At 43.5% G+C, this 12,431-nt stretch overlaps 1 long non-coding RNA gene across 1 annotated transcript; it reads right to left on the bottom strand.

Annotated features, from left to right (window-relative positions):
- Positions 1-2,728: 2,728 nt before the first annotated feature.
- Positions 2,729-3,726, bottom strand: LOC125486787. The gene is made up of 2 exons (XR_007265400.1): positions 2,981-3,726; positions 2,729-2,844 (listed from the first exon to the last, which is right to left on the bottom strand). It is a non-coding gene; the product is annotated as an uncharacterized LOC125486787 (long non-coding RNA).
- Positions 3,727-12,431: the final 8,705 nt, after the last annotated feature.

Below are 12,431 nucleotides of genomic sequence, written 5' to 3'. Positions count from 1 at the left end.
CACTGCACTGAAGCATTCATGTTCAGTATCTTGAATAAGATTTCAACCCATGATCAGATTCAGAAGTTAGAGTACTACCCATGAGCCAGTTGCACAGAGAGTGTATGAAGATTTAAGATTTTTTAATATGTTAACAACGCACAAAGTAATTAGTTTGGGCTACCGTTTATGGAAGTTGCAGGCAGTACACCAGCACATTTTAATAAGCTGCGTGAGGAACCACTGGGGCTTCTGGGCTATGAAAATGTACAGTCTAAATTTAAAGCCATAACGTTTATCTGAAGTAACATTTTTTCAATCTGTATTTTTAAAATTTTAATTTTCAAAATCTTTTGAAATGTTTATACTTTCATTTGGAGTTTGTAACGAAAACTAAATCAATATGATCTGAAAATGTAGGCACAAAGGCACTCACCCAATGTTGCAGATCATTTCGACACCTCTGTCGCCTTTGGTTTTGAAAAGTTGTGTCTTAAAGGTGTAGAGCAAAAAGAATATAACATGAAATATGATAACTACCTCCAATACAGTTACAGTGAAGGACAGAATCATGAAACCAGGAGTTCCATGCTAATTTGGCAATCTGACTCAGGTTAAATGATTGGCTGATGTCATAAATGGAAACGTGTTGCTTCGTGAAGAATGCTGTGACCTCTAAGATTAGAAAAGGGTGAAAAGAAGAGTTTCATTTTACACCTTTCCCTGGATGATACTTGACTTCGGATTGGTGCACGCTGGTAATATGTCTTTAAAGTGAAAAGCCTTCTGCTCTGCAACACTAACAGTCCAGATCTCAATTAGAGCAAAGTGAAATAAATAAGTAAATTTTAATAGAAGAAATGTTGCGGACTTTCGCGTACAGCGACACAATACCCTGGTCCACAAAGGTTGTAGTGAGATGCAACTTGATTGGTTAGAGTGAAACAGTTGTGCCTTGCACCATGAATTTGGAATATAAGTCTAGGATTGTGGTGAAATGGTTTGTAATCACCTTCTCTGGGGAATTTTGGGTCATTTCAAAGTCAGATTGAGCTTTGCACCACAAATATACTGTTGGTGCTAAGCTGTCTTGTGATTAAGTGCAGTCTTAGGCTTGCAAATAGCTTAGAAAAATTGAGTTAAGTAACCTCTTGTGGTTTAAATACATTAATCAGTCAGAACTTTCTGTAAAACTACTTCAGTCCAGCTTAAAGCTATTGTGTATTTTTGATATGTCTGAAATATGTAGTTTTGGATTTATGTGAAATGTATTTTTGTGTTCTTAGAGCTGATTATGTTCTTACATAAAGCTGCAATCGAGATAACTGCACTAAAATTACAACCTTGTTGTGATTCCCTCGGCTATCAAATGCCACTAAATATTGAGAATTCTACAAATACGACTGTAACAGGTTTAAGATTTTCTATTTTTGTTACATTGTTGACAACTAACACCAGATGTATAATGTTTGTGGGAAAGATGAATAAACTTATTTAAATTTAATAAAACAGATCATCCTTTGTGATGGGAAAAGGAAGCATGTTTGCTGGCTGATGTTTAATGTCTGCTTTACCAGCTGTGTTCAACTTTATTGTGCATCACTGACGAAGGATTGAGTTAAGTTCAACTCCATGGTGCTAATCGCTAAGCAGCTAAATCTCTCTGACCTCTTCTGGATCTCTGTACATGAAGGTTTTGTATCTCTGGTAATCCAGATGTGTAACTAAATCTTTCATAAAATCACAATTAGGTTGACACATTTGGCTTTAAAATAAGTGAACAAAAAGGGACAACAGCACAGGTTAGAAAGCAAATGGAAACTTATTCAATTTAAGCAGAATGTTTTCTTGATTCTTTTTCTAATTCTGAGGAAAACGTTATCAACTCTAAGTCATACCTGACTCAAAACTGACTCTGTTTCTTGCTCCAGAATTTTATGTTTTAATTTCACTCATGGCGTCTACAGTATTTTGCTTGCATTTGTTGTTCCTATCACCTAACCTTCTAGCACATGTGGAGACCATCCATCACAGAAGCTGTAAGTGTGGGAGTGAAAGCAACATGCTTGTGGTGTCAGGTCAGGGTGCTAGCTTCAGAACAGAGGCAGATAGTTGAGTTAAACAGGCTCAGCCCAGTGGACCTATGAGTGGGCTCCTTGATCAAGCCTAGAAGTGATGCCATTAGCAAATTCTCAAACTCACCCCACTCTCTCAGTGGCAAAAGATCAGGAACAAGAGAGTGAAGTGCAGCTGGAGGTTGAGGTGTTTTCAATTAGTTTAATTAAGAAAAGGCTTCTAAAGTGATGAGAACATTAAAACTAAATTGTATCATGTTTTCATATAATTAACCATCAACCAAGGGCATATTTTAAGCATATTCTCCAGTGTTAATGTGTTTAGTATAAACTGATAATAAAACAGATGTATCTGCACTTGACAGATGTTGGGAGCTAACACAACGAACATTAAGGCTATATTTCTATCTCAATATCTTACAGAAATCTGCACTGTACTATCTGCATTCTATTCCGAGCTTCTCTTTGTAACCCAAGTGCCATTATCCCTTAACCTGTTAACTCTTCACCCATCAAACCCCACCCCACCACCCCCCCCCAACCCCCGCCACCACCAAACCTTTTCTCTGTACCTTCACTATATACAGACTGTTCTCTCTTGCAGGATAATGATGCAAAAAAAATTAGTATGTTTCACAAGCACTCCCTACAAATTCAAAATCACCCCTCAGGACTCAAATGCAATCCCATAGATTTTATTTGCATTTCTTCTGTTGACTCGTTTTTCACACAGAATAGTTTTGCTAAGCAGGACATGTTTGGCCATAATCCTTTGCAGTACAATTGAGTTCTGAAAATAAGCAAATAGGAAGCTTTATCTTTCCAGTTCCAGGTACCAACTGTGTGTTCACAACAGTTTCTGTTTCTATTCCAGCCTGTGTGTTTCTTTCTCCTTTTTAAAATCAAAATTTCTTCCAGAAACTTACTTTTCTCTAGCACCTTCTACAGTCTCAGGACATCCAAAGACGTACTTTATAGCCAATGAATTACTTGTTGAAGTGTAGCCACTGTTGTAATACAGGAAACACAGCAGTCAGTTTGGACACAGCAGGCTCCCACAAACAGCAATGTGATAATGACCAGATAATCTGTTATCATGATGTTTTGTTGAGAGATAAACATTGTTCATTCAGGGAGACAGCCCACTGGTAATTCAGTTCATGACTTTTGAAGGAGCAACAGTGACAGATATTGAGAAGAGTTTTGCAGATCTAGCATACTACATGTCTTGGCTCCATCTTCAAACCTGTTAATAAAAATCAGCCAGCAAAATCCTTCACGTTAACAGTAATCAAGACAAACTTTTGCGTGGGAGGAATTCATGAAAATTGATTTCTGAGCTCTGGAGCTCCAGCCAAGTGTTAAATTTCTTATAGCTCTTGAAACACAAGCTGATTTCTTTCTCATTCGTTTGCTTTCGATTCTGGAGGTGCTAGCTCATGCTGAGGTACAGCTCCACAGGAACTGGCAGCTCTTATACTCTGTAAATGAAAGCTCCCTGATCCTGAGAAGGCTGTTCTTGGGAAGTTAGCTTGTTTCTCAAGTCTTCATTTAGGTGCTCAGCCATGGCTTATTAGATAGCATGGAGTCAAAAGGTCATATCTTTAAGTTCCATTCCAGAAAGTCGAGGAGAACATTGAAGCGGACACTGCATTGCAGTCGTGAAGGTATGCTGTTTCTTTCAAATGAAGACTTGCCTGCCCTCTACTGTAGATATGCAAAATGATTCCACAGCACCATTTCAAAGAGGAGCAGGAGAGTTCTCTCTGTCTAGTCCTGGGCAATATCTATCCCTCAATTTGCATTATTAAAGCAGATCATCCAGTCATTTTCACATTGCTGTTTGTGGGAGCTTGCTGGGTGTAAATTGCTTGCCACATTTCTCAAAGACCAACAGTTACTGTGCTGCAAAAATGTGCTTTTTGGCTTCAAAGCACTTTATGATGTTGTGAGGTGGTGGAAGACATTTTTTACTTAAATTCGAGGATTTCGTTTTATTCTTCTTTACTTTGGAAAATGCCGGCAACAAAAAACTGTCATTGAAGCAAATACATTACATTTACTTTAAACGAAGAAAGATAGGATCTTGAAAGAGGAGGAATATTAAAGCGAATCAGAGATAGTAGGAACTGCAGATGCTGGAGAATCCGAGACAACAAGGTGCAGGGCTGGATGAACACAGCAGGCCAAGCAGCATCATAGGAGCAGAGAGGCTGACGTTTCGGGCCTAGACCCTTCATCAGAAAAGGGGGAGGGGAAGGGGGTTTTGAAATAAATAGGGAGAGAGTGGGAGGCGGATAGAAGAGGGATAGAGGAGAGGATAGGTGGAGAGGAAACAAACAGGTCGAAGAGGCGGGGATGGGGCCAGGAAAGGTGAGTGTAGGTAGGGAGTTAGGAAGGGGATAGGTCAGTCCAGGGAGGACGGACAGGTCAAGGGGGCGGGATGAGGTTGGTCGGTAGGAGATGGAGGTGCGGCTTGAGGTGGGAGGAGGGGATAGGTGGGAGGAAGAACAGGTTAGGGAGGCAGGGACGAGCTGGACTGGTTTTGGGATGCGGTAGGGGGAGGGGAGATTTTGAAACTTGTGAAATCCACATTGATACCATTGGGCTGCAGGGTTCCCAAGCGGAATATGAGTTGCTGTTCCTGCAACCTTCGGGTGGCATCGTTGTGGCACTGCAGGAGGCCCAGGATGGACATGTCGTCTGAGGAATGGGAGGGGGAGTTGAAATGGTTCGTGACTGGGAGGTGCAGTTGTTTGTTGCGAACCGAGCGTAGGTGTTCTGCAAAGCGGTCCCCGAGTCTCCACTTGGTTTCCCCGATGTAGAGGAAGCCACACCGGGTACAGCGGATGCAGTATACCACATTGGCAGATGTGCAGGTGAACATCTGCTTGATGTGGAAAGTCTTCTTGGGGCCTGGGATGGGGGTGAGGGAGGAGGTATGGGGGCAGGTGTAGCACTTCCTGCGGTTGCAGGGAAAAGTGCCGGATGTGGTGGAGCTGGAGGGGAGTGTGGAGCGGACAAGGGAGTCACGGAGAGAGTTGTCCCTCCGGAAAGCAGATAAAGGTGGGGAGGGAAAGATGTCTTTGGTGGTGGGGTCGGATTGCAGATGGCGGAAGTGTCGGAGGATGATGCGTTGGATCCGGAGGTTGGTGGGGTGGTACGTGAGGACGAGGGGGATTCTTTTTTGGTTTTTATTGCGTGGACGGGGTGTGAGGGATGAGGTGCGGGAGATGTGGGAGACATGGTTGAGGGCGTTCTCGACCACCGAGGAGGGGAAGTTACGGTCCTTGAAAAACGAGGACAACTGAGATGTACGGGAGTGGAATGCCTCATCCTGGGAGCAGATGCGGCGGAGGCGAAGGAATTGGGAATAGGGGATAGCATTTTTGCAGGAAGGTGGGTGGGAGGAGGAGTATTCTAGGTAGCTGTGGGAGTCGGTGGGCTTGAAATGAATATCGGTTTCTAGGTGGTTGCCCGATATGGAGACAGAGAGGTCCAGGAAGGGGAGAGAGGTGTTAGAGATGGTCCAGGTAAACTTAAGGTTGGGGTGGAAGGTGTTAGTGAAGTGTATGAACTGTTCGAGCTCCTCGTGGGAGCACGAGGCGGCGCCGATACAGTCATCAATGTAACGGAGGAAGAGGTGGGGTTTAGGGCCGGTGTAGGTACGGAAGAGGGATTGTTCCACGTAACCTACAAAGAGGCAGGCGTAGCTTGGGCCCATGCGGGTACCCATGGCTACCCCCTTTGTCTGTAGGAAGTGGGAGGAATTGAAAGAGAAGTTGTTGAGTGTGAGGACGAGTTCGGCTAAGCGGATGAGGGTGTCAGTGGAGGGGGACTGGTCGGGCCTGCGGGACAGGAAGAAGCGGAGGGCCTTAATGCCACCTGCATGGGGAATGCAGGTGTAGAGGGACTGGACGTCCATGGTAAAGATGAGGTGTTGGGGACCGGGGAATTGGAAGTTCTGGAGGAGGTGGAGGGCGTGGGTGGTGTCACGGACATAGGTAGGGAGTTCCTGGACCAAGGGGGAGAAAATGGAGTCGAGATAGTTGGAGATCAGTTCGGTGGGGCAGGAGCAGGCGGAGACAATGGGTCGACCAGGGCATTCAGGTTTGTGGATTTTGGGAAGGAGATAGAAGCGGGCAGTGCGAGGTTGGGGAACGATGAGGTTGGAGGCCGTGGGTGGGAGGTCACCTGAGGTGATGAGGTTGTGGATGGTTTGCGAGATGATGGTTTGGTGCTCAGGGGTGGGGTCTTGATCAAGGGGGCGGTAGGAGGAGGTGTCGGAGAGTTGGCGTCCGGCCTCGGCGATGTACAGGTCAGTGCGCCATACTACAACTGCACCTCCCTTGTCCGCGGGTTTTATGGTGAAGTTGGGATTGGAGCGGAGGGAGCGGAGGGCTGCAATGGGTTTTTTAATCCACTTGTGGGACTTTGGTGTCGCTGGCTGGGCCCAGCATTTATTCCCCATCCCTAGTTGCCCTTGAGAAGATGGCGGTGAGCTGCTTTCTTGAACCAATGCAGTCCATGTGCTGTTTGTAGACCCACAGTGCCCTCGGGGGGGAATTCTGGGATTTTGACTCGGCGACACTGAAGAAACAGTGATATAGTTCCAAGTCTGGATGGTGAGTGGCTTTGAGAGGAACTTGCAGATGACGGTGTTTTCAAGTATTGGCTGTTCTTGTCCTTCTAGATGGAAGTGGTCATGGGTTTGAAAGATGCTGTCTGAAGATCTCTGGTGAATTTTTGCAGCGCATTTTTGTAGATAGTACACAATGCTGCCAATGAACTTCAGTGGTGGAGGGAGTGGATATTTGTGGATGTAGTGCCAATCAAGCGGGTTGCTTTGTCCTAGATGGTGTCAAGCTTCTTGAGTGTTGTTGGAGCTGCACCCATCCAGGCAAGTGGGGAGTATTCCATCAGACTTCGGATTAGTGCCTTGTAGGTGGTGGACAGGCTTTAGAATGTCAGGAGATGAGTTATTTACTGCGGTATTGCTAGACTGTGACTGGCTGTTGTGTTCCTGATTAATGGTAACCCCAAGGATGTTGATAGTGGGGGCTTCAGTGATGGTAACACCATTGAATGTCAAGGGGCAGTGGTTAGATTGTCTCTTATTGGAGATGGTCATTTCCTGGCATTTGTGTGGCACGAATGTTACTTGCCACTTGTCAGCACAAACCTGGATATTGTCCAGATCTTGTTGCATTTGAACGCAGACTGCTTCAGTATCTGAGGAGTCACAAATGGTGCCAACCATTGTGCAATCATCGGCGAACATCCTCACTTCTGACCTTATGGTGGAAGGAAGGTCATTGATGAAGCAGCTGAAGATGTTTGGGCATAGGACAGTACCCTGAGGAACTCCTGCAGAGATGTCCTGGAGCTGAGATGACTGACCTCCGACAAACACAACCATCTCCCTATGTATCAGGGATGACTCCAACCAGTGAAGAGCTTTCCCCCTGATAACCATTGATTCCAGTTTTGCTAGGACTCCTTGATGCCACACTCAGTCAAATGTGGCCTTGATGTTGAAAGCAGGTCACTCTCACTCAGTGAGAGTGAGCAGGAAGTAGGGTTAGACTAGGTGGCTGATGTAAAATGCATATCATTGATGAGACAAATGGACAGTTCCAAGTGGCACTATTTCATGATTTATAGTTTCTGTCATAGCACACCTCCAATGTTCAACATTCTCCACTCATATACAGTGAATGCCCATTGTATTGGGGATGTTGGAGACTGTGAGACTGTTAGATATGCACTACATTAACAAACAAATTCCTATCTTATCCAACTTTTAACCAGCGAAATGAAGATTTCAATCAAGGTTTACCTCTTTTTGGAGCCATAAGACCTCCATGCAGTCAACAAATTCAACCACATAATAATGGCCTTCCAATGTAAATTACATGTGTATTGTAGCAACATCTCCAATTACATAGGATGTGTGCAGCAATACTATAAAGGAGAGTTTCCGCCAGATCCGTCCTCAAAGAATATGTCAAATGTGAGCAGGCTGCGTCAATTACTCTAATAGCTGAACAGATGTAAAGGAAAGGAATTCTTGTCCTCTGGCTAGCAAACCTCAGTGCTCTTTTGAAAATGAGTGCAGCTGAGTCTAAAAGCAGCTGGATAGAAGCCTACTCACACTTGCCAGATAAATAAGACATTACCCACTGGTCTCGGAGCCTGAGTATCCCTTCCAGCTGCCTGCACTTTCAACTTTCCTTTCAATCTAGTTGTTATTTCAGGGGTAAGTAGATCACAAACAGCCTCAACACACAGGATGGGACACAAGAGTATTCTCTCCATCAGCCCTGGTTAAGCAGCCAGCATGTACACAAGAGGCATGTTGTATATAATCTCATCAGCTGCAAACATGTCAAAACAAATTATAGGTTTATCTTACTGCCAACATGGTGAGTGTTTCTTTAAAAGGAAAGAATTTAGTTGCAAAAAAAATGCTGTAACTGGAAAACTTGCAAAAGCAATAGCAGAACTGAGAGATTATACCCATTAGTAAATGTTGAACAGGCTACAGCTCTTTTGTTTAAAATAAGTGAGGTTGAGGGTTAATCTGATCAAGGTCTTTAAGATATGGAAGGAATTAAAGATATTTCCATTTGTCGGAAATGGAGATATATAGATAATACAAATGTAAGTCAAGTCACTAATAAATCAAAAGGGAATTCACGAGGGTTTTGTAGGTATATGTGTGAGTGTGTTTGATGAAATCATAATGGAGAAAGGCAAAGAAGAATATGTCAATGGGAGTTAGATGAAGGGAGAGAGGATGCACATGTGGGAGTTAAACATTAGCATGGACCTGATTTCTCTGCTGAATGCAGTGTGTAATTCTGTGTAAAATTAAACTGTTTCACGTTATCAGACACACTTAATGCATTTGCATTGAGTGTCTATGTCTCAAATATGTTGATGAGCATTTAAAAGCAAAAAGACTTAGTACAAGCGCGTTAAGCTTTCATACGACAATGAGCCTTTAATACAGTTAAGGCATGGGTTTAAATCCAGCCAGATCAACTGAGCAGATGTCCCTCATGCCCACAGTGAGGGAAGGCAATATTCAGGGTCCTCACTCATGGTAACAGTACAACCATCCCTACTGGCAACAGGCGTGAGTGTGAATGGTGAGCAAAGACAGCATTTGGGCTTCCACGCTGTGTTGGCTGTGGTTATTTCAGCAATTGAATTCACCTAACCCTCTTCATGACTGAATGGGGAATAGTGGGTTTTGTACCCCATCCAGTATTCTTCCCCCTCGAGTTTAATGGAGCGTGACATCCCCTTGAATCCTCTCTCTCTGTCACTGATACTCTGTCCCCAGTACCCACTGGAGACCTGCAGCAGAACCACATCTTCACTGGCCACTGCCCTTGCAGCTCCCTAACTGACCATACAATTCACTGACTGTCCAAAAGGACTGAATGCTGCCCACTCCCCTGGCTGTAGTCAGGCCAACCTGTGAGAGGACTAGCCCCCACCCAGTTTCCAAATTAGCGATTTGGTTGAACAAATGTGCCATGTATTTGCCAATGCAGGCAGCTGGCACACGCTGTCAAGGTCAGACGGACCTTCTTTTGTGTCGCACAGCAAGACAATGTGCCATTCTCCCAAAGACACATCCCGCCCGTTCGATGCTGAGCACAATTCTGCAACATTCTCACCACAGCCCATGTCATTCAGATCCCTGTCAGATTCCACCAGCATGCAACCAAGAAGGTAAGGAAATCAACTTTTTTTAAAAACAATTCTTACAAATCGACCACAAGACAGATAGTGCAGGCAATGGAACAAAAGTCAGAATGCAATTGGAGGGGCTGAGAGGGAGATTTTTCCCCTTAACCCAGTGATGCCCTATGGTCACTGTCCAAAATGGAAAATGTTCCAAATAAAAACCAAAAGAACTGCAGATGCTGTAATCAAGAACAGAAACAAAGTTGCTGGAGAAGCTCAGCAGGTCTGGCAGCGTCTGTGAAGGAGAAAACAGAGTTAACGTTTCGGGTCCAGTGACTGCCAGATGCTGCCAGACCTGCTGAGCTTTTCCAGCAACTTTGTTTTTGTTCATGGGAAATGTTCCATTTGCTTTGACATAATGTTCCGCACTAAAAAATGCACCAAAATTCAACCATGCAAGAAACATTTGTTTAATAATGGAGCCAATTTAGTTATGACTTAATAACCATCGTCATCTCCTTAAAATCATAAACCAATCCAATGTCAATGCTATTACAATATTTTTCTTTATTCTTTCATTTCAGAGGGAGGGCAGTTGCTGTAAACCTAGAGTTATATGTCGGCCAGACCAAGTAAAGACAGCCAATTCTCTTCCCTAAAAAAATGAGATGAAATTTTATAACCATCAGTAGTTTTATGGACTGGCTTTCAATTTCAGTTTTAATCATTGAATGTAAATTCCAGCAGCTGCTATGATGTGATTTGAACCCACCCAGACTAATGAATTACAGTCCACATATCATCTCTTGTGCCACCATCTCCCAGTACAGGCATTGCTACACATGTTGCCTTAAGTGGCACACCTTGTGGTGTGAGTCCACCCCAAAAAACGCTCTCAATAAGACGCTGATTTTCACTACACATTCTCATTGATTAAGCCTCAATAATAAGTTGTCTTACTACGGGGCCTGGGTGATTTACAATTGAGATCGATACCATTCTCACCTGATATCCCGATGTGTCATTTTCCCATTACGGTCACTGAACAACATCCAACCAGGGTTAGTGACCTCAGCTAACTTTTACCCCTCTCTGATTAAGGGATGTCGGAGTTGATTGCATTATTCCCCTGGTCCTTTGGTTGAGAACAGTTCTTTCAGAGCACTGTAAGTTTGAAACTGAGGTCTTGATCAGACCCATCACAGGCATCATAAACATTGAGAAAGAAGATGAGAGAAAGGCATTTACTAACTTGGAAACAATTCTTTGTCTTAATGCTCTTGCTTTATCTCCTTGAATTAGTTTGGCCTGCATTTCAGTTGTGAATCTGGATTAAAACTTAATTATCTGGATTTTATGAACCAAGCATTAAGAATCACGAATACTCAGATCTCTCATTAATATAATTAAAACACTCTTCTAAGTCAAATATTCTTATTTACCTTAAAGACTTTGCCTTAAGAACCTTTAATCTAATCTTATCTGTTGATCCTACTCGTAAGGAGGAAATATTTCACTTTGGACCGATTTGGTCAGCACATTCCCAGTGCTGTACTGCCCCCAAGTGGAACTCTGTTGCTGACATATTTCAATCTGTTTCATATTTTCATTTTCTTTTGGATTTTTGCTTTCTCTCCTAAAGGGAGTGAATGTTGTTGGCATCGTACCCAGATGCCGCTGTATGGAAGCCAACTCTGGCAAAATTACTTGGTGTGACAAGTACAGATAATCCTGCACAGTCCTCGTCCAAGGTCTCTCTAACTTTAGTGGGAAGATGGTGTTGAAGTTGTCACTAAGTTATTAAACCGGAAGACCCTGAGGACATGGGTTAACATCCAGCCACAACTGCTCGTGGAGTTTAAATTCAATAAATCTAGTATATAAAGCTAGTTTCAGTTGTGTTGATTTTGTTGTAATTGACAAATTCTCTTAGGGAAGGAAATCCACTGTCTCAGTCTGACCTACATGTGACTCCAGACCCATACCAATGTGGTTGACTTTTAATTGCCCTCTGAAATGGTCAGGCAAGCCACTCAGTTCAAGGGCAATTTGGGATGGGCAATGAATACTGACTTTGCCAGCAATGCCCACATCCCATGAAAAGAACATCACAATGAAATGTGTACCCATTTATATTTGCTGAGAGGAACCAACTTAACACCATGGACCCCAAAGCAAGACACTGACTCAAACCACATTACCACATCCCATGGACACAATTAGTGATGTAGTGACCCTTGGAAAAATCGCAGGGCAGAGACATAAAAATGATTTCTCGGCTGAAAAACATTGGCTACTCAGATAAATAAGCTCACGGACTTCAGTCTCTTCAGTCTACAGCAATGTGGACTGATAAGTTAACCTGGTAAAGGTTTATAAAATAATGAAAGGCCTGAATAGCACCGTCATTGAGCAGCTATTACGGTTTAGCAGAGTGGAGTAGGGGATTCTAGTGGAGCTTTGCAAGAGCAAGCATTGGATTGATCGGGACACTACTTTCCTGGAGAACCCAAGCCTCTGAAATTATTGCTGGCTGACACAGTGGATACTAACTCTCTCTCTCTCACTCTATGCCTTTGAGAGAAACGTTGACCCTTTCATTTTGATGGGAAAGGCCTTAACAACTACAAGAACTTATATAGCACTTTTAAACTAAAGAAATGTCACTTGTTGCTT

Source organism: Rhincodon typus, chromosome 33 (assembly GCF_021869965.1).
Source record: "Rhincodon typus isolate 14 chromosome 33, sRhiTyp1.1, whole genome shotgun sequence".
NCBI classification, from domain to species: domain Eukaryota; kingdom Metazoa; phylum Chordata; class Chondrichthyes; order Orectolobiformes; family Rhincodontidae; genus Rhincodon; species Rhincodon typus.
The sequence above is the reverse complement of the archived record's forward strand: the minus strand, read 5'-3'. Positions and strand labels throughout refer to the sequence as shown.